This window comes from Amblyraja radiata, chromosome 21 (genome assembly GCF_010909765.2).
Source record: "Amblyraja radiata isolate CabotCenter1 chromosome 21, sAmbRad1.1.pri, whole genome shotgun sequence".
Classification (NCBI taxonomy): Eukaryota; Metazoa; Chordata; class Chondrichthyes; order Rajiformes; family Rajidae; genus Amblyraja; species Amblyraja radiata.
In genome coordinates this window covers 4,342,166-4,362,985 of record NC_045976.1, presented here as the reverse complement: position 1 = coordinate 4,362,985, position 20,820 = coordinate 4,342,166, and the positions used below count along the sequence as shown (strand labels likewise).

At 44.1% G+C, this 20,820-nt stretch overlaps 1 protein-coding gene across 10 annotated transcripts in view; it reads left to right on the top strand.

Annotated features, from left to right (window-relative positions):
• The first annotated feature begins 252 nt into the window (after window positions 1-252).
• The window catches only part of nr2c1 (nuclear receptor subfamily 2 group C member 1), a 132,596-nt gene continuing 112,028 nt past the window's right edge, over window positions 253-20,820 (top strand). For 8 of the 10 annotated variants that reach the window (XM_033039396.1, XM_033039394.1, XM_033039391.1 and 5 more), the window contains exon 1: window positions 254-366. The gene's annotated coding sequence lies outside the window, so the exon portion shown is untranslated. Of the gene's footprint in view, window positions 367-20,820 lie in introns of all 10 variants that reach the window. The other 2 variants (XM_033039398.1, XM_033039390.1) reach the window with 2 other exon arrangements.

Genomic DNA, 20,820 nt, shown 5'->3' with positions numbered 1-20,820 from the left:
GCCCGCCCTCGTTGCGCCTCGGAGCCGCTGACCACCCCCGCCCGTCCGTCCTCCAGCGGCTCCGAAGCACTCTAAACGACAAGGACAAGCGCAACAAAAAAAAAGAGAACTACCTTTCCGCCGCAGGAAGAGCCAGAGATTGGGTGTTTTTGGCACCGGTCCAAGCCCCATTGACTGAGCGGCCGCGTCGCCATTTTGCGCGCTCACCGCTCGTCGCCGCCGTCGTCGTCCCGGGCGCGGAGCAGCGCGCGTGCGCCGCCCTGTGCGAAGCGAGGGAGAGGTCACGAACTCTGACCCGCCGGAGGAGCCGAGAAACGGGGGGGAAAGACGCCGCTTTTATCGCCCGTTTGAAAAATAACGTTGCAGGTAAGAGGCGCAAACGCCGCTTGAGGGTCTCTCCCCGCCGCCCGGGCTGCCATGGCGGCGGCAGTCTCCTCCTCTGACGACCACGACGACGACAGCCGCCGCCATGTCAGGCCGCCCCATCCCAGGCCCGCGCCGCAGCCGTAGCCGCCGCCGCGTCGAGCCCAGGCCCCGGCACTGCCGGGAGAGGCGGCGTGTGAGGGGAAGCGGGGCGCTCCTGCAGCTCCGCCGGCTGTGTGAGAGGCTGGAGCCCCGCAGTCCGGCGGCGGAGTGGCTCGGCAGCGCCGTGCGGCCGCCGCCTTTGCATATCTGACGACAGCGGTTCACCCCCTCGCCGTGACCTTTCACCCAGAGCTGCCGCTGCCGCAGCCTCGCCTGCCCGGCCTATCGGCCCCACCGGCCGCACCTGCCCCATCGGCCGCACGACTGCCCGACCCACCAGCCGCCTGCTGAACGACTGACTGCCCGACCCATCGACCCACCGGTCGAACGACTGACTCACCGGCCCACCGGCTGAACGACTGACTGGCTGACCGACCGGCCCACCGGCCGCCCCCTCCTCTCCCACAACCCCGGAGGCACTTTTTACCCTCGGCTCAGCCCCCAAGGCCATCTACCCCCCCAAGGCCATCTACCCCCCCAATCTCGACCGACCGGCCGGCACTGTTACCCTCGGCTCAGCTCTCCACGGCCATCTACCCTCCTCCCCCACCCACCCCCCAATTCTCAGTCTCATCCCCCCCCAATCGGCTGACTGACCTAGGAGCCGACCCACCGCCCTCTCCTCTCCCTCAACCCTGGAGAGCGAGGGCCGGCACCGTTACCTTCGGCTCAGGCCTCCATGGCTATCTCCCCAACTACCCCCCCCCCCCCCCCCCCCCCTTCTCTGCCTCCCCACCAACTCCTCCCGCGTCCACTGGGGTCGGCTGTCACCGCCGTGAGGGTCTCCCTTGGACGAGACGCCGGTAGTTGGTGTTGAGGCCGACTGCGGCCTCCGAGAGAGCCCCGCGGTGCCATTGCAACCGGGGCCTTCTGTGGTGCAGTTAGTCAGCGGGCTGGATTTGTTCCCCAATACAGAGGGTGCGTCCTCTGAAGGGTATTTTGCGTGCGTCCTCTGAAGGGTATTTTGCATCCCCCCCAAGAATCACCCCAAGCTTAAAAATCCCGGTTCCCTCTCTAGGTGCATTTTCTAAACTTATACATTTATAAATAATTGTGCCGAATGTGAAAATGTTACTCGATGAACTGCAGTCTGATGGTGTCAACAGCAGCAGCTGAAAACGGGGAGCAAATGCAACCTGGACATTGAATATGTGCCCACAAAATAGACTGAACGCTCTTTGTTACCATAAACGGAATGCGAATAATATGTCCATGTGTTTTCATGTTTTGTTTTTGTGAAAGACGCACTCTGATGGGGAAAAATACATTTTCAGGGCTTCACTGAAAGAGCAGGGAGTGGGATTAATTGGATACCTCTTTCAAGGAGCAGACAGGCATGGATGGCTTCCTGCTGTGCTGTGTCATTCTCTGATCCAAATTGCCTTCCTGCTGCAGAGAAGATACTAAGGAGGTGCCGTACGATTTATCAGAATTGAGCAGGCTGTGGCTCATATCTCTAGAAAAAGAGAAAATGAAGGAAAACAATGATATTTAATAATGAGAATTATTTCCACTGAGCATGGTTTACACGACAAGACAGCATGGTGAAAAATAAAGTATTAATGAGGAATTTTTATGTCCAGTGATAATGTGGAAGCAGGTGGTACATTGTACTTTAAACAGTTAAGAAATATTTAAGGGTAGGCGAGATGAAGTGGTTGGAGGTCACTGGTTCACAAAAACACCAGCACAGATCGGTAGTACCCTCATCATCTGCTGCCTTGTCTCGTGTGTGCATGTATGCATTTGGATGTAGTAGCCTTAAATATGCTCCACCCTATCCTGTAATATAGGGGATGCCACAGTGGCCAAGGGTTCAATACCTTATTGAACAGGTGATGTTTCGGGTCGAGACCCTTCTTTTGGAGAATGGTCTCGACCCGAAACATCATCCATTCCATCTCTCCAGAGATGCTTGCTGCCTGACCTGCTGAGTTACTCCAGCATTTTGTGTCTATCTTTGCTGTTCTCTTAATGACATCCTTCCTATAGTTAGGCGACCAGAACTGGACACAGTACTTCAAGAATGGTCTCACCAACAACTTGCACAGCTGCTTTATGATGTGTCAATTTTGTACTCCATGCCCTTACCAATTAAAGTTAACATGTCAAACCCCCATCTTTACCACACTTTTCACGTGACTCGACACTTAGGGCTCCCAGATCTGCACCTGTGCTCCCAGATCTCTCTGTTCTGCAACACTCTCCAGGACTACATCATTTACTGTGCAAGTCCTGTCCTAGTTTTACATACCAAAGTGCAACATTTCACAGTTGTCAGCGTTAAATTCCATTTGCCATTAATGGGCCCACTTTCTCACCTGATCTAAATCTTTTTGGAAGCGTAAGTAACCTTCCTTACTGTCTACTTTACCATTCAATTTGATGTCATCCGTAAATTTACTGACTATGTTGGTTACATTGTCATCCAATGTGTTAATGTAGATAACAAACAGCAGTGGATTTAGCACTGATTCCTGCAGCACTCCATGTTCATAGGCCCCCTATCAGAAAAACAATCCTTCATGACTACCTTTTGACTTCTTCCTTGAAGCTAATTTTGAATCCATTTGGCTAGGTCCGTTGAATATCCATGCGATCTAACCTTCCAGACAAGGTACCAGTCAGAGCCTTGCTGACATCCATATAAATAAAAGAAGATAGACACAAAATGCTGGAGTGACTCAGTGGGACAGGGAGCATCTCCAGATAAATAATGTCCATCGCCCTGCCCTCATCAATTTCTTGCCCGCAAAACCTCATATAAAAAATAAAAACGTTTCCAGATTCATGAGACATGATTTTCCTTACAAAAAGTCATGCTAACTATCCCTAATCAGCGCGTGCCTAACCTAATGCTAATAGATCCTATCCCTAAGAATCCCGACCAACAACAACTTTTCCATCACCGACATCAGGCTCACTGGGCTGAAGGTCCCTGGTTTGTCCGTGCTGCCCTTTTTAAATAACGGTACAACAATCGCCACATTCAGACTTCCTGTCACTTATCTTTAGCTTTGATGTAGTTACACTTTGTACATCTTTGTCTCTGCTAGAATTTGCAAACCAATGACTTTCATACTAATTGATGTCTGTCTGAGGCAGTCTCTATTAAGTTCAAGTTCAGAATTGGACATCATTTCACATTATTTTGATTACATAACGTTGGAATGTTTGGTATTACACTGCAGCTTTTCAATGATCTTCTATAACAGTCAAGTGTGATGCATCTTCAGCCACATGGTCAGGTAGGGTGGCACGATGGCACAGCAATAGAGTTGCTGCCTTAGTGCCAGAGACCCAGGTTTGATCCTGACCACGGGCGCTGTCTTTACGGAGTTTGTACGTTCTCCCCTTGAACTGCGTGGGCTTTCTCCGGGTGCTCCGGGTGGGGCTGTCCCACTGTACGAGCTAATTCAAGAGCTCTCCCGAGTTAAAAAAAAAAATCAGACTCGCGGAAGCACATAGAATATGCGTAGCGGGTACGTCGGAGCTCGGGATGTCTCTTAGCGGCTCGTAACGCTAACGGCAGGTACTCGGGGAACGCAGTAAGCTCGGGAAGACTCGTGAAGATTTTTCAACATGTTGAAAAATGTCCACAAGAGCCCAGAGTACCTACGAGCGGCTATTACCGTAATTCTCCGAGTTCGAATCAGGGGAAACTCGGGAGAACTCTTGAATTAGCTCGTACAGTGTTTCAAGTTAAAGTTAAAGTTGGGGGATTTAGTGACTGTGCCATTGAACACTGAATGGGATGGTTATTGCTTGGTACTTGCGTTTTGGGAATATTATTTGCTACTTCCAGGTATAGACGCAGTCCCTTTGCATATCTTGCATTCATCTGTTCTATTTACCTTTCCTTTTCTCGTTTCCTTTTCCCCTGACTCTCAGTCTAAAATATTCTGTTGTGCTGCAGCAAGCAAGAATTTAATTGTCCCATCTGGGACACATGACAATAAACTCTCTTGACTCTTGACTTGAAGAAGGGTCTCGATCCGAAACATCACCTATTCCTTTTCTCCAGAGATTCTGCCTGGCCTGCTGAGTTACTCCAGCTTTTTGTGTCTATCTTTGTCTTAATACCTATATGGGTTTCATAATCTGAATATTTGTAAATTGAACAGCAGATTGGTCTACAGTTATTTGTCTGCATATCTACCTCTGGCTTTCTGTGATGCATTGAAACATGTTGATATGTTATGGTTAGATCACTGCCTTGGAACTCCTGACACAGTGTAGTGTGGTGGGAGTTTGAGATATTAACCTCAAATCACAATCATCTTTGTAACAACAGGCAGCAGAGAATCTTCCTAATTGTCTGACCTGAACATTACTGGAGTTCCTTTATGTCATTCTGTCAGTGGATTTTAGTCACATTTATCCTTGCAATTTAAGATCCTTGGCAAGAATTGGAAAAAAAGGTGGTAATGAGTTTTGGGGTTGAATGGTTCAACCAGGAAGCAAGTGATTATTGATGCCAAGGTTTGTAATGCTGCTTAGTGACATTGTTGGCCACACCTTCCACAACTCCAGTTTAGAGTGGTAAATAGCCAGTGCATTTATTCTTAGGAGCAATACATAGCTAACTCTTTCTGAAGCATGTCTTCAGCAGTATGCATATGCAGTTAATAATACTGCTGTTGTATAAATGCAATGGCTCAGTGATATTTGGTTTGAATGGATATTGAAAAGCTAGTTCTATATTTGCACATATTAATATAATAGTTGGGTGCTGATTACTTTCAGTAAATAATGCTTTTAGCTGGAGTTTTGTGACGCAGTTAAAATAAAATAAGCTTTGTTAAGGAAGTAAAAGTAGTGGCTGATAATAGCTGAGCATTTTTTCCTTTTACAAGGTGACCTTCAGTATACAAAAAGAAACTCCTGCCTGGTATTTTAGATCAAATAATCTCATGGTCTAAAAGTTTGTGGTCTGAAGCAAGCTGCTCTTATCATTACATTCAGAATAAATAGAAAACTTAGATCCATACAGCTGTTAGTTGTAGTGGAGAATTGTCTGCTTCCTTGTGTCAAGGCTACGGGTGATGTAATAACCTTCTGTAAGGATGTGGGATCACACAGGTGATGTATGGAGTAGAAAAAGTTCCAACCCAAACATGGCTATTGAAAAATCTTGACAGCTACTGACAGCTTAGTTCCAGTTGTCAAATACCGATGCCTCCCCGCATGCATCCGCTAATCCTAACTTCAAAACAATTTTCCTCAAAATCCATGCTAATGAAAATCTAGCAGTCACCCTAGCACAATGAGATTGTTAATCTCCATCATTTCCAAAATGCTGCCTGTAGATTTAAAATAGTTCTGTAGATCTTCAAAATGTAGATGTGCATAAATGTTCCAGCTATGCATTCTGAATTAAAGGGTGCACACAAATAATTTAGGAGGAATTGCCAAAGTATTGGTGGGAATGTGAGTTTGCCAACAGTGGATGCTTTGAGCAAAGTAATTTGACAGATGTAAAGGTTGGATGGTTATATTGATAAAGGAGTAATGAAAATGGGGTAGAGTGGGTGTGGGGTGGTGTTGAGAGGGAGAAGATGGCAGGTGTGTTGTAGAAAGACTGTATGGATCTGTTGGATGAATGGTTTTGGTTCTGTGAGTACTTGGCAAGCCAGTATTTGCTTGGATCATTGCTAGTTTCCTTTTATTTCAATTAAAAACATGTTTAATATCTTCACAGCCGTGAGAGTAAAATGTTTTTGGATATAAATTAAATGTTGCAGTTTGCACAGATTATTAACATTCATGTGACTCGATGTGTGAGTTTTAAACTCTTATTTTCACTTTTGATGGTTAGTTTAGACCTCAAATTTAATAGCATCGTGATTCTGTTTTTGCCTCATTGATTCAAATTATGAATTATCTAAACAATAATTGGTCTTCATTTAATTGGTGATTTTAAATTGCCTTTCTGGATTATTTTTTTTACTTGTAAATATTAATTAACATTGGCAGGTACTAAATATCACAACACTTAAGACACATTTAGATAGACACAAAAAGCTGGGACAGTGGGACAGGTAGCATCTCTGGAGAGAAGGAATGGGTGATGTTGCGGGTTGAGACCCTTCTTCAGAAAGGTAAAAGGATAGAGTAGGTTTAGAGGGATATGGGCAAACACAGGCAGGTGGGACTAGTGTAGAAGGGGCCGAAAGGCCTGTTTCCACTCTGTATGACGGTTGTGATGGTATATTTTTCACAAAGCTCTGATTCAGTGCTAATGCTGTCACCATTGCATGACATGGTTGAGGGTTCAAGTAATGACTATCTCCAGTCAGAGTGTAACCATTTACTTTTGACATTCTGTAGATTGATCTTTCATCAGCAGCTTCTTCAGTCAACCCTAATAAGAAATGTTAGCCACATCAGTCACAAGAATGTTATGGCAACAACTGCAAGTCTGATGCTCACAATGTTATGACACTTGGCTTTCCTAGTTCACAAAGCCTGCTGCAAGATACAAGTTTGGAATGTAATGGAAGAGTCTCTGTTTACTTGAATGAGTGCAGCTCCAACAAAATGAAGATGGTAGTTAGAAGGCGATTGACATTGTGGTTTGGATTTAGAATTGGCTTGCCCATAGAAGTAGCTGCGGATGGTTGTCATTCTGTCTGGAGGTCTGTTCTACAAGGATCAGTGCATGGACCTCTTGTATGTGATGTATATAAATGACTTGACCAAAAATGTATTGGTTTATTTTCATGTGTACCGAGATACAGTGAAAAACTTTGGATTCGTGTTATCCTGGTAAAAAAAATATCCGTACACAAGTACAATCAAAAACCATACAACAGGTAGTGCAAAATGAAAATATAACCGGAGTGTAGAATATATTGTGTTCAAGAAGGAACTGCAGATGCTGGAAAATCCAAGGTAGACAAAATTGCTGGAGAAACTCAGCGGGTACGGCAGCATCTATGAAGCGAAGGAAATTGGCAAAGTTTCGGGCTGAAACCCTTCTTCAGACATAGCCCAATGTGTCTGAAGAAGGGTTTCAGCCCGAAACGATGCCTATTTCCTTCGCTCCATAGATGCTGCCGTACCCGCTGAGTTTCTCCAGCACTTTTGTCTATCTGCAGAATATATTGTTACAGTTTCTGAGAAACAGCTGATTTTTAAAGTGCAAGGGCCACAATGTAATAGGTTGGAGATAAGGATGACACCCCTAGTTCATGAGCTGCTCTTTTAATTGTCTGATAATAGCAGGGAAGCAGCTGTTCCAGAATCTTACAAGAGGTACTTACAAGCTTTTGTACCTTCTGCCCAACAGAAGAGGGTTTGATCTGGGAGTAAATGGTCTTTGGTTATGTTGCCTGCTATTCTGCGGCAGCATGCTGTCAATAGGGTTGGGGGTGGGGTGGGGTGGGGGGCTGGTTTGCATGATGCTCTGGATTGTATCTGCATCTCTCTGTATCTCCAGTGGGTAGAGTAGTCGCCAAACCAAGTTGTGATGCATCCTGACAAGACCTTTTCTACTTGAGCCATGCTGAATTCCAAGAGTCTTCTGAGGCAGTAGAGGCATTGGAGTGCTTTCTTAGCCATAGTGTCAATGTGTTTGGGCCAGGTCAGATTGTAGTTGATATTTATGCAGAGGAACCTGAAGCTCTTGACCATCTCCACTTCAGTACCATTGATTAAGGCTGGGGCCTGTACTTCACCTTGCTTCCTCGGCCAGTGACTAGTTCTTTCATTTTGCTGACATTGAGGGAGAGGTTGGTGTCTTGACACTATGTCACACAACTCCAGATCTCCTTTCTGTACTCTCTTGACATTTTTCACCACAGTGGTGTCATCTGCAAACTTGTAAATGGAATTAGAGCTGAAATTGGCAGCATAGTTCTGAATGGATAAGGTATATAGTAAAGGGCTGGGGAAAAAATCTTGCTGGGTGAGAATTATGGTGGAGGATGTTCTATCTCCTATCCTTACTGACTTCGGTCCATGGATCAAGAAGCCACGGGTCGAGTTGCGGAAGGGGATTAGTCTGAGGACCAGGGGTGTGGAGATGAGTGTAGACGAGTTGAATAGTAAGTTTGCAGATGGCGCAAACATTTGTGGAGTTGGCAGCCGTGTAGATGGCTGTCGAAGGATGCAGCACGATATAGATCCATGGCGGAGAAGTGGTAGATAGATTTTAATCCGAGCAAGTGTGAGGTCAAATGTAAGGGAAAGTATACAGTTAATGGCAGGACCCTTGAAATCATTGATGTCCAGCGGGATCTTGAGGTCCAAGTAGCAACACAACTAAATAATGTGGTGAAGAAGCATGTCGTATGCTTACCTTCATCAGTCGGGGCATTGTGTACGAGTTGGGAGGCCATACTGCAGCTTTATGAAATTCTGGTTAGGTCACATTTAGAGTATTGTGTGGAGTTTTGGTCACTGGTGCTGGTGCAAGACCTGGTAGAAGTTTATAAAATTATAAGAGGCATAGATAAGATAGACTGTCAACCCTTTTTTCCCCAGGGTGGAAATATCATTTATCAGAGGGAATAACTTTAATGTGAAAGGAAAAATTGAAATGAAATCGCAGGACAAGTTTTCTTAACACAGAGAGTGATAGGTGCCTGGAACACGGCGGCACGTGTGGTGGTGGAAGCAAATACAATAGTGTCATTTGAGATGCTTTTAGATAGGCATTTGAGTATATAGGGAATGGAGGGAAATGGATCATATGCAGATAGAAGGGATTGGTAAAATTTGGCGTTATGTTTGTACAGACATCGAAGCTGAAGCGCTTCTTCCTATGCTTTATTATTCTATATTCTATGTTGACCATCTTGTTTGATTGTTTATTGTTCATCTCCTTAGTTATAATCTTCACCAGTGCATATGCCTGCATTATGCTTAATTCACAAATTGCAGTGCAGTTACTCCACAAGGCTACCATGTCTTCCAAAGGCGGATTAGACGCCACTTTCAGATTATTTTCAAAATCTCACAATCCCAATTTGAAAATATGCTGATCCGTCTCTGCTGGGCCTAATTCCTGGAACTCCATATATTCAGCAGCATTATAAAATAATGTGAACAGAAGAACAGCAGCACATCAAAGTGGCCTGCCACTTCCTCAAGGACAGTTGGGGTAGGGAGAAAATTCTGGATTTGCCAGCAATTAACCACTCCTTTTAAGTAAATAAATAAAAAGGAATAACTGGTATTAGCTCATTGATGTTTGTATGAATATTCTGTCTTGCTCGTTGTGTTATAACTGTCACAACACTTAAATACGCTTTGTTGGATTTAATGGTTGGATTTAATGTTTTGTCTTAGATGCAACAGTAAGATAAACCTGATCATATCATTTGCCTGCAAGGGTATAAATTACAATTAAAACACAAAGTACGTGCTATAATACCCGGGTAAGTGTTCAGCCAAGAAAACCAAGCCCAATGCCAAAGTATCATCTAAACTAATTATACAAACTTATGCAAAGGATTAACTCCAAATGCAATCATCAGCTACCTACATGTTAACAAGCACATTTTTTTTTTTAAACTGATCGTGTAGATGCAAGTATATCATTGGGGTTATCAAGTGGGCACCTCCCTTTACTGGCGTTTCGTTGAGTTATTGAGTTACATAAGAGGCGAGATGCAGGAATATTAATTTTTGGTTTTCTTTATTCTTTCCCATCATTTCCCTCCCACCCTAGGCCATCCTATCTAGTCCTGCGTATTAGAATGCATTATACCTGCCAGGGTGTTTCTGCTTTGAATCGGACCATCTTTGCATTTAGAGTGCCCAGCTGCAGTGGCAGAGGTTTTGTCTTAACTTCACACCGCAGCAGCTTCGTCAAATGCTTTTGTGATCTATCTCTGCTTCCAAAAAGCCACATTATTAATTGTTCTACTGATCCAGAGCCACAACTTGTCGATTCATGGGCGTCCATTTTTCCTTCTGCAACGTCTCTTCCAATGTTTCAAATAATTGAGTTAGAATGGGTTACGGATGACACCCGTACAAGTTGCAGAATTTCTCAATATCTTGAACATTTTGTTTGATGTCAGTGTCTGGAAACCTGTAAAACTACTAGTTATTTTCGTTCTTCTGCTGATTTAGTATTTTGGGACGCCACAGTGAAACTCAACTCGCATTCAGTTAGTTGATTGTGGCTTTAGTGCATATGAATTCTCTAGTGGAATCATTAAATTGCCAAGTCTATAGCCGAAAAATCATGGTGTATGTAAAAGTGGAACACTGAAGAAATAAATGCATGGTTTTTCTGTTTTGTAGGGATAGAAGGCAGTTTTAAATTCCCTTTGGAACTAAGGGGAACTTGATTCTCCGACTAAATTTTGCTGATATTGACAGTGGTAAGAAATGGATAAAATAATTATTTGTTCATTTGGCATCATCCACCATCTTGCTTGCTTTATAAAGAAAAATGGTAGCTGAATATTCTGCTCATTATTTATGAGCGGGGAGAAAATCTATTTCTGCTGCAGGTGTTTAAAGTAATAAAGCTATTGTAAACTAATTATTTATTTGACCTTGCAATATTGTTAATACGTGAAAAGCTATGTTCTTGCATATAAATATTTTTCACGTAAATGCTCTGAAATGATGGAGAGATATATTTATTTAAAAAACTGAAATTGTACATTTTCTTCATTCAACTTCAACAGTTTTGGAAAATTGGCTGGTTGAATTGGAATTTGTGGGAAGAAAAATTAAGATAATGGAAAAATAGACCAATACATTGCTGTGTTGTGTGTTAATGGGAAATTGAATGATGTTGAAGGGCAAAAGAAGCAGATTGACAGTGACATTTTACCATGGACCTGTCCAGATTAGAGATGTGCCTCTCTCTGACATATTCCCCTCTCCCTCTCTCTCGCCCAGTTCAACTATATCTCATACTGAATCTCTTTTTCTTCTCTCTTCCACCAGCTATGAAACCTATTTTGCATTTTCTCTTCTGTATATCATTGTTTTCTTTTTCTCTACTACATCTGAACTAGCCCCCTCTGTTACTCATTCTCTCCTCTCTCCACTGTCACTCAAGTTTGGGCAGTAGGGGTGAAGACAGTGAAACTGTGAACAAAATGCTGATGATATCCAGGCCTTGTGTTTCCCCAAGTTCAATGGAGTGACAACATCCTGGTTAATATTACTACAGACAGATACAAATATTGAAGGGAAAAAAATTGCCGTTCGCAGAGTAGCCAATTTCTCTTCTTTTGAATGAGGCATTTAAGAGGCTTTTAGATAGGCATAGATATTTAAGAGAATGAAAGATATGGATCATTGAAATGTACTGAAGAAGGGTTCCAACCTGAAACCTCATCTGTACATTTCCCTCCACCGATGCCCCTGATGCACTGAGTTCCTCCAGCATTTTTCTTTCACCACTCTGATTCCCGGGATCGCAGCACGGACATGTTCATGTTCTAGAAACAGAATTAGGCCATTCGCCCGATCAAGTCTACTCCGCCATTCAATCATGGCTGAGCTATCTTTCCCTCTCAACTCCATTCTTCTGCCTTCACCCCATAACCCCTGACACACTTAGTAGTCAATCCCCACCTTAAAACTATCCATTGACTTGTCCTCCACAGCCGTCTGTGGGATATAACACGAGGATTGAGTGGTTATTTACCACAGTTTAGAAAATTTTAAATCTCATTGAAACATTTAAAATGTGCCAGCCAAGTAATTGAATATATTTAAGAATGAGATGATTTTCAAGTATATAGGGAAAATTGGGAATCTGCTATATACCATAGAAAGCATTTTGTCAGGATGCATCACAGCTTGGTTTGGGAATAACTTCATCTAAGACCACAAGAAATTGCAGCTAATTGTGCATGCAGCCCCGAAAATCACACAAACCAACCTCCCTTCTATTGACTCCATTTATGCCTCACTCATTTACGACTCCATTTATGCAAAGCCAGCAGCATAATCAAGGACAAGTCGCGCTGTGGCCACTTCATCGTCTCCCCTCTCCCATCAGGCAAAAGATATAGAAGTGTGAAAACGCACACCTCCGGATTCAGGGACAGTTTCTTCCCAACTGTTATCAGGCAACTGAATCATCCTATCAATAACTAGAGAGCAGACCTGAACTACCATCTACCTTATTGGTGACCCTCGGACTATCCTTGATCGGACTTTGCTGACATTGCCTTGCACTAAAGGTTATTCCTTATCATGTATCTATACACTGTAAATGGCTCGATTGTAATCGTGTATTGTCTTTCTGCTGACTGGATAGCACGCAACAAAAGCTTTTCACTGTACCTTGGTACACATGCCAATAAACTAAATTGTCTAAAGGCCAGGCCTTGGTTAATATATTTGGCTACAAAAGCTGAATGGTCAACTCACTTCTGATTTTTCTGTGAAGGAAGGAACTGCAGATGCTGGTTTACACCAAAGATAGACACAAAATGCTGGAGTAACTCAGCGGCTCAGCATCTCTGGAGAAAGTGAATTGGTGATGTTTTGGGTTGGAATCCTTCTTCAGAACCTTTTTCTATGTTCTGTTTCTATGCAATTCATTGTTATCACCTGGATTTGCATCTTGCTGTTCAAATCTACTGAAGCATTGAGTCTGCATTATTCAGTATGAAAGAGGAAAGATGCTTGTGTGGTTCCATTGCTCCCCTGAAAAGATTAGAAGGCAAAGGTTTAAGCTGCTTGCGTGGTTCCATCAGCCTTCTGATTAGTCTTGTAGATATTGGAAAAGCTTATGGTTTCTGGGGATTTTTTTTTTCAAAATAGACTTTATTAGAGAAATAAATATATGCAATACATGATCCTTACAAAACTCCATCTCGGAAGTTATACATACATTCAATACTGTTTACACAAATTACACAATTTTACCCCCCACCCTTGCCACTCATGTGGCCCACTCTCCAGAGTCGCTGCCTTCTCTTATTTTGAGGGGCGTCTCCACCACACCGTGCCCCCCATGTCCAGCAGCGGAAGGACCCTAGACTGTGGACCTCCCCCACCGAGCCTTGGCGTTGGCTGCACCGAGCTTCAGTGAGTCCCTCAGCACGTACTTCTGCAGTCTGCAGCAGGCCAGTCGTCAACATTCCCTGTCGGACATCTCGCTCTGCTGGGTGGTGAACAACGCTCGGGCAGACCAAAGAGCGTCTTTCACCGAGTTGATGACCTTCCAGCAGCACTCGATGTCAGTCTCGGAATGTGTCCCTGGGAACAGTCCGTAAATCCCAGAGTCCTCTGACGGAGCTGTTCGGAATAAATCGTGACAGGGACCCTTGCAAACCTCTCCAGACTCACTCTGCAAATCCACACTCTTCAGGCAACCGTCCCCTCTCCATAGCAGCCGTCCCGAGGGCAGCGTGCGCTGGTAGTGAGGTTCCGACGGTGCAGGAAGGATCTGACTGGGAGGGCTCCCCTCACCGCCAGCCAAGCCAGGTCTTGGTGCTTGTTGGTGAGTTCTGGTGATGAGGCATTTTACCAGACAAGCTGGGCAGTCTGCCCTGGGAACCACGCCACCGGATCCATCGAGTCCTTTCCCTGCAGGGCATTCCGTGCTGACCACTGCCCAATAGACATGTGGTCAAAGGTGTTGGTCCGGAAGAACCTTTCCACCAATGACAGATGGTGTAACAATGTCCAGCTGACTGGCACATTGAGTGGCATCTGTGCCAGGCCCATCCTTCACAACACCGGGGACAGGTAGAACCTCAGCAGGTAGTGTCACTTGGTGCCCACGTGCCTTGGCTCTACACTCCGCCTGATGCAGCCACACACAAAGGTGGCCGGCAGGGTGAGGGCAACGTTGGGCACGCTATTACCCCTGTAGTCTGCTGACGTGCATTGTGGGCCGTCGCATCCGGTCTATGAACTGGAAGACGGCCCGAGTGATCCCTGTGGCGTAGGAGGGAGGGATAGGCCACACTTGCGCCAAGTACAGCAGCCCCGAGAGCACCTCACACCTGATGACCAGATTTTCCCAGTTATAGAGAGCGAGTGCTCTCTTTCCCACCTTGGCTATCCGCTCCAGCCATTTCTTGTTACACGTCTCAGGCCCCCCTGAACCAGATCCCCAGCACCTTCAAGAAGTCAGGTTTGATGGTGAAGGCGATGGAAGATCGGTCGGGCCAGTTGCCAAAGAGCATGACCTTGCTCTTCCTACGGTTCATCCTGGTTCCAGTGGCCGACTCAAACTGGTCGCAGATGCTAATGAATCTGCAAACGGACCCTGGATCCGAGCAGAAGATGACAACATTGTCCATGTAGTACGGATTTTCCGTATTTTGTACGGAAATGCGATAATAATACTGATGTACGATTTTGTGTTGTTAAATACGGAGTTCAGTTCAGTCTGAAGAAGGGTCTTGACCAGAAACGTTAACCATTCCTTCTCTCCAGAGTAGCTGCCTGTCCCGCTCCAGGTTTAAACAGAGCGCTGTCAGTTTAACGCGTGGGAATTTAAACGAAGAGCTGTCGGCTGGGTGCTGTGGGATCTAAATGTAGCGCTACTGGCTGGAGCGCTATGGGCTTTAAACATAGCGCTATGGCCACAGCACTATGGGTCACAGCCTGTTCAGGGAAATTCTCGTATAACAATGTCTGGAATTCTCTTTGAGCATTTGATTATTTTTCAGGCAGTGGTAGAATTTTGGATAAGCCTAGTGGTGAAAGGTTACCAGTGGGATTGCAGTTACATTGGGATTGGCCTTGATTTTACAGAACGGTGGGTGGGCTCAAGGGGGGAGAGGGAGGGCTGGAGAGAGGGAGGGGTAGGGAGAAAGAGAGAGGGAGGGAGGGAATAGGAGAGAGAGGGAGAAAAAAAGGGAGGAGAGAGGAAGGGTTGGAGGGAAAGGGGAGGGAGGGAGACAAAGAGGGGGAGGGGAGGGAGGGAGAGAGAGGAAGGAGGGAGTGAGAGGGAGGGAATGGGAGGCATAAAATGGCTTCAGCATCATCATCTGGTGCTAAAAGCAAGAAGCAGCCGTTCAAACAGCAGTGTACAAAGATATGGCAATGAATGCACTGTCAAGTAAGGTGCGTAGAAGACATGTCAATTGGTAGCAAAGTTATGCATTCTTGTACTCTTACATGAGTATGACCGCACATAAAACCCCCCAGTTTTTTCATCAAAATGGCACCGCATTAAAATACTGATTTCCTCAGCAAAATACTAATTTTCATGTACTAGAATACTGAAATGCTCTGACAAAACCTGGCAGCTCTGGTACTGGGAGGTTTTGAACACTGCCTGGTAAAGTCACCCCTCATTTGCTCACGTCCTTCCAGATGGACTCGGCAAAAGGTTCACCACAACAGACGAACAAGACGGGAGAGAGGGCAACCCTGCCTGACTCCAGACATGACGGGGTAGCTATCTGATTCCCACCCATTGATTTGGACTGCACTACAGATATCGGTGTAGAGCAGTTGGATCCAATTCCTGATTCCCTCCCCATTTTGGAGAGCACGTCCCTCATGTACGTGTGCGATATCCTGTCGAAGGTCTTCTCCTGGTCCAAGTTGACCAGGCCGGCATCCACAAGTCCGTCCTGCAGGTAGGCAATGGTATCTTTCAGCAGCGTCCGGGTGGATCACGTGTCCTAGAGCAGACTTGACCTGGTTGCCGATGGCCTTAGACAGGATCTTGTAATCTACATTCAACAATGTGATGGGTCTTCAATTCCTTATGGTTTCTGGGGATGAGTGACCCACTGCTGGATACCCAGCCACAGACCTGGTCTTAAAACCACAATATTCTGACCTCATGAATCCTCTCTCACCTTCAGTGAATCCATACTGTTGGTCTACAGGTGTTCGCTAGTATGTACGGGGCTGTAATGCAAATCAGGCGTTCTTAAACTGGGGTGGATTTGCTTAAGATTTCAGTCAAATTCTCTCTAACTGGTCCAGTAAGTTTCCGGCATTAAACATATTTTATGCATTTTCTTTATTTTTATATTTTTTAATTGTGAATTTGATTTTTTTTTTTCCTGGGGTTAAGACTATAAGCTGTGCGTTCGTAAACCAGAAGAAAGACACAACATGCTGGAATAACTCAGCGGGTCATAGGCAGCATCTCTAGCGAAAAGGAACAGGTGACATTTTGGGCCGAAACCCTTCTTCAGTCCTTCTAAACCAGTCGGTACCATCAGACATTCAATTTTTTTAAAGTTGCAGAACTAATAGAAAAGTCAGGGTCACTTTGAGTTAGCAATTTTGATGTTTATACTGTTGTTGTGAGTATTTGCTAAGTCTTGTTGAATTAAATGTGCATTTTGATCCAAACAAAATATGGATTAACCAAAAAAAATGTCAGTAAAGCAACTTTCCCAGTTCCTTAATTTGTTGACCTAGAACCTGACCCTGACCCCACTGATGAGATGCTTTTCATTTTTCTTCTGCGAAATTTGATAGACATAATGTGCTGGCATTGGACCAGTATCTAAAGTCTCAAGTATTGCAACGATGTGCATTTTAAACGAGAAGACGGTCAATAATGAAATTATCACAGAACAGTGTCGATGAAATGAAAAATTTATGCTGACAAAATTATCCAAACAATATGATTTGTTTGGACTGGCTTCAGTTAAGCAAAGGATGTTTAATTTATTTTGAAGTCCCAGGTTCGGTTGAGGTTTGTCTTAGAGTTGAAGGTCATGTCAAACGAATCAAGGACCAGAATACTAAAATAGCCTAATTGCCAGTGACATACAGTTTTCAAACGATAATATAAAGTGCAAAGGCATTTGAATTATGAATAAAGCACTCATGTAGGACATTGAGCTCTTTTTTGATCCTTGCAAAAGAATTAAAAATTCATGATTTGGCTTGGTCATCCACTTACTACACTGACAATAGGTCTTGCACTTTCACTTTTCTTCGCTCTGACCTTTTCGTTTCCTCCGAACTACTATCAAGGCTCAAACTTGCTGCCCGAATCAACCACGGAAATACTGTTCTTCACCAGCATGCAAAATATTTGTTCACTCAACTGATGCCCCTTTATTATATTCTGGCAAAGCATCATAGCGGTCAGGTCGGGGGGGAGGGGGGGGGAGTTCCTCCCCGCCACGGGTATCATGTAATCCCGTGCTGCCTGGTCCATGGTGGGATAGTCGGCGACTAAACCGTCTCCCCCACCTGGTTTGCCAGGTGAGGAGGGAGCTGTGGACCCCCAGCAGGACCAAAAACAAGAGCTGTCACGGGGCAGGTGAGCTCCTAGCGAGTCAACAACCATCCACACTTCAGTAGAAGCTGCGATCACTGTCGCACACGGCATTGTAAGGCATCGTGCCCGTTGATTTTTTTCAGTGACGATAATGATGATGAAAGCATCAATATTCAAGCTTCCACTGTTGACTCCTCTTCCCTTACTGGGCACAGTCCTCCTTAGCAAACATGCAAAATCGCTTCTTATCCCCCAAACTACCAATGGTGGTGACAACATGTTCTTATTTTCCTACTCCAGATTCTTAAACCATTCTTCCATTTCGACTTCAATCCTTTCCCAATCTCAAAAATCATCCTTAACATGGTCATTTAAACCAAAAATAGACACAAAAAGCTGGAGTAACTTAGCGGGTCAGACAGCATATCTAAGAAAAGGAATAGGTGACGTTTCAGGTCGAGACCTTGGGGAAGGGTCTCGACTCGAAACGTCATGTTATTCTATTCTCCAGAAACCTATGGTCATCTCCTCGTTTGGATGAAGTAATGCCTTATTCATAATTCATAACCGTCCTTTTCCGTGCAGAATTCCTTGTGATTTAACAATCTCAAACTATCAATTCCTTGTTTCTAATGCACACAATCAGCTGTTGATATCAGCAGAAAGGGCTTTGAAGCCTCATTTTGATTCACAGACATCAGTAAGTGAGAGAGAGTCTGTCTTTGACCATTGGTCACTTGTCCATCTTTCCCTGACTCCCTATCGTTAACATTTACACGGCTTTTATTTGGTAATGTCACCCAATGTCATAAAGTTAACCTCATGTATGCTGGTACCCAAACTGCACTCTTGCCCCTCCCAAAGGCAGCTGCTGCCATCTGTACCTTCTCCTCCTCATGAAGATCTGGATGAATCAAATGTTGTCTGGCATTATGTAGATATAAACCCTGTGCCAATCATTTGACTCCTTTGAGTCCCCATTTGTTTATTGATCCCATGACCTGTTACTTATGCTAAGAGATGCTGTACTTTTATTACATTGTCTAGCACTTAAACAAACTAAAATGCACATAACAGCAAGTCAGCTCATCATACTGCCAGACATCAATAGCAATTGTCATTTATATTGTGCTTTTCATATGAGCTGATTCCCACTGCTCCATTTTTATCTCTCTGTTTTATTCCTCCTATTTGTTATATGCACCTGACCTCACAGCAAGACGATCTGATAAATCATGAGTTTTCCTATACACCATGACAAGTTCTGCTCTCCTCTCCTGACGGCTCCATTGTACGATTTCTCATATTGCCATCCTTACTCAGTAAGAAAAATGTCCTCCCATTTATATGTCGGACACATTTCTAAGTCCTATCTCAGGCTCCTCTCTCTAGCTACTGAAAATAGCTTGAGGCTGAACTGCTCTGATTGCAGATTAATGGACATTAATGGACATCAGGCATTGAGTTCCATAATTTCTCTTGAGTCGGTCCTGATTCTCTGGCGGAAACCCACATCTATGCTTTTGAAGCTTTGGACTTGATAATGCCAATGCTCTGACCGTTTTCCACCCAATATAACCTTAAATCTTCTAAAATTCTACTTGGCTTAAACTCACTTTCACAAAGTTCTGTTTAACATGACTCGCTGACCTATATTGGTTAATGGTTTACATGCAGATCAATTTTAAAATACTCAAACCTGCTTTCAAATACCTCCATGGCCTTGACCTGTTTTGATGTGTCAGGGATGTCCCATAACCTTAGATATTTGCAATCCTTTATTTTTGGTCCCCAAAGCTTCTCCAAGTTCAACCATTTCAAGTTCAGCAGAGTCATATTTGCAATTTTCCAATCTTCTGGAACCACCTGACTCTAGTGATTCTTGAAAGATCACAACTAATGCATGCACAATCTCTAAAGCCACCTCTTTCAGAACCCTGGGGTGCATGTAACTTGTCCAGGGGACTTATTCACCTTCAGACCTTTCAGCTTCCCACATACCTTCTCCTTTGTGATAGCAGGGCCTAATTCTGTAACTAGAACTTATTATTTCACCAGTGGCAGCCTGGTTTTTAGCTGCTTGTGTTCTTGAACTACCCAATTCTTGCCTCCTCCTCCCTTTAAGATGCACTTTAAAATCTATCTCTTTGATTTATCCTTTGGTCCATTAACCTTTATGAGGCATCCTTAAATTGTGTCTGACAACGCACGTGTAAAGTGCTTTGAGCCATTTTATTGCATTTCAAGACCGTATATAGATATAAATTGTATAGTAAAATATCCCTAAATGCTTCACAAAAAATATAATCCCATAGGGTCTGACATTGAACCAAAAGAGTTAGTTTCAGAATAAGGGGCCAAATAATCTCTCAAACCTAAAGGACGGGAGCGAGATGGACGGATCATGAGGGGGAAATATCTGCCTGGCTATGTGTAACTCGTGCACATTATCAAGACTCTCATATAAACTACCCTGACCTTTATACAATAAAATGCTTAAGGATTTTAGGAGGTCGTTAAAAAAAGATTCCTCACTAATCTCAAAGGAAGTTCCAGAAGAGCATTGTAATAGGTGAAAGGATCGTTGTAACCCAGCTACTGTTTCTGTGTAATTAACAAAGGTTATTCCATGGAACTTGTCCAATGTCTGCCTGCGAGCAGCTGTGTTCTATGTTTACAAAACTTAACCAGCTTGTCTCTTTCTTAACCCATCCTGCTTGAATAGCCTGTTCATTTGGATCAAGTCAAATCCTTTCATTATTTACAAAACTAAAATGCCACAGTTGCGGCAAATTAAAATTAAAAATAGAGAATGTTGGAAATGCCCAAAGGTCATGTTTTCTCTATCTCTCCCTCTCTCCCTCTCTCCCCACTCCCCCCCCCCCCCCTCTTCTCCCCCTCTCCCTCCCCCAAACTGGAAAAAGAAAAATGAGCGGGAGAAGGAAGAGTAGAAAGGAAAAGTAATTTACAGATTGTAAGTCAGGAGAAAATAAGTGTTTAAAGGAACATTGGTGCAAGGCAAAAGCCATTGGTAACAGGACACAAAGAAATAAACGGTTGGCCCACTAGATGAGTGAAAGTCAATTTGGGAATGAGAGAAAAGAAGTGACAAGCGAACAAAAAAACTCATGTTCATGTTTACATGTTGAATG